General features: G+C 47.9%; 1 protein-coding gene across 1 annotated transcript in view; it reads right to left on the bottom strand.

The window, feature by feature from the left end:
• LOC106677925 (mediator of RNA polymerase II transcription subunit 30) overlaps positions 1-1,427 on the bottom strand; it is a 19,291-nt gene extending 17,864 nt beyond the window's left edge. The window contains exon 1 of the mRNA XM_067048447.1: positions 1,248-1,427. The gene's annotated coding sequence lies outside the window, so the exon portion shown is untranslated. The remainder of the gene's footprint in view (positions 1-1,247) is intronic.
• Between the last annotated feature and the right edge of the window lie 341 nt (positions 1,428-1,768).

The raw sequence follows: 1,768 nt of genomic DNA, 5'->3' as shown, positions 1-1,768 counted from the left end.
GATCCAAGATACGATCCTTACCAAAGATGAGGAATCGTGTTCTTGCTACTGTATCACATTTGCACATGATGTGGTAAGCAGTCTCTTCCTCCTTTCTGCAGAACCTGCAGATAGGGGACTCTGTCAGTCCCATTCTATAGAGATGCTTGTTTAACTGACAGTGTCCTGTGTATACTCCTATCCATATTAAGAAGGCAATTGCTTCTACCACCATACACCACAGGAGAGGAGCTAGCACTCCACCCTGCGGACAACCACCAGCGAGCTTCATCCACATCTTAGTGTGTCCTAGCTCCGACTTGAGAAATCTTCCTTCCAACATCGCATTAATCCAGCTGAAAGGAAGTTGTCCCACCCCCTTCATTTCCATGGCTCTCGCCATGGTTCTGTAAGGAGTACGATCAAATGCGCCTTCAATGTCAATGAAGACACCAACCATAATCTTCTTATAGGCCAAACTCTTTTCAATCCTGGATACTAAGTGATGTAAAGCATCCTCACAGGATTTCCCAGATTGGTAGGCAAATTGAGCGCTGTATAGTGGTCTCTCTACTAGCGTAGTCTCCCTAATATGTCTGTCCAGAACCTTCTCAAGTGTCTTCATCAAGAAGGATGTCAGACAAATGGGTCTATACCCCTTAGGGTTGTCATAAGATGCTTTCCCTGGTTTGGGTATATAACACACCTTCGACACTCTCCAGCTAAATGGAATGTGACTCAGTACCAAACTCCCCCTGAGCAACGCTAGGAGATATGGCTTCAAGACCGTTAGGCCTTTTTGTAGTAAGGCCGGAAATATTCCATCCGTGCCAGCTGATTTAAAGGGCGAGAATGATTTAATCGCCCACTCAACCTTGCCAGAGTTGACAATCCTGTTTGCCTCAACCCACTTATCTCTACTACAAGTGTAGCTCTCTATAGTTGGGGTCGTGTTTTTTCTTCTATCAGTACACACCCAGGGAAGTGTGAGCGTGCCAGGGCCTCCAGGGTTCCCTCCTCAGAGCTGGTGAACCCCCCTTCCACCTTAACAGCACCCAACACTCCTCTTACAGAGTCCCTAGATAGAATCCTATTAATTCTAAACGTGGAGGGGGCATCATTAACATCATTGCAAAATCTCCTCCATGCCCCTCTTTTTGCCTTGACTTCCGACTTTTTGCCCGACACCCTATTGACAAAGGTAGCCTTGGTGCCTCTGTTTAGGACCTCTAAGTCATGCCCTAAAAGATACTCTAAAAGAGACTCACCTCTCTGGTTGGTGTTTGTGCTCCCCCAGAGCCAGTGATGTGGCGTCCATGGAGACCACTATTTCATCCTCAGCCAGCTTCCTCCACCATCTTCCTCAAGGCCGCCGTTGGAATAGCCTCTTCATAGGGGAGATAGCCAGAGGCAAATGTCACTTCCTTGTGAGTTCCCTCTTTGAGGGCCAACTTCGCTGCTGCCAAGTCCCTGGAACATAAGTGCCAAAGAGGCAGCATCTTGAGTTTACTCTTATACAGGATACAGGTTCTGGCATGCATTGGTACAGAAATGATACTGTACCCCCGCATGCCCAGTCCACTGATCCTGCCTTTCAATAAGTAAGGTTCTTGTATTAAAATAATATCAATGTCCTTACCCTTAACATACTGCTGTAGTACTTTGCAAGCAGCAATGCAGTGATGCAGGTTCACTTGCAGCAACTTCATCCTCTTCTTTAATCTTCAGCTGCCGGCGGACTCCCCCCCGCCGGGGACAGCGAGACACCACCACCCCCGGTCCCCGCCTC

Source organism: Halyomorpha halys, unplaced genomic scaffold (genome assembly GCF_000696795.3).
Source record: "Halyomorpha halys isolate HHAL.00 unplaced genomic scaffold, Hhal_1.1 Scaffold114.1, whole genome shotgun sequence".
NCBI classification, from domain to species: Eukaryota; Metazoa; Arthropoda; class Insecta; order Hemiptera; family Pentatomidae; genus Halyomorpha; species Halyomorpha halys.
This window is presented reverse-complemented; position numbering and strand designations above follow the sequence as displayed.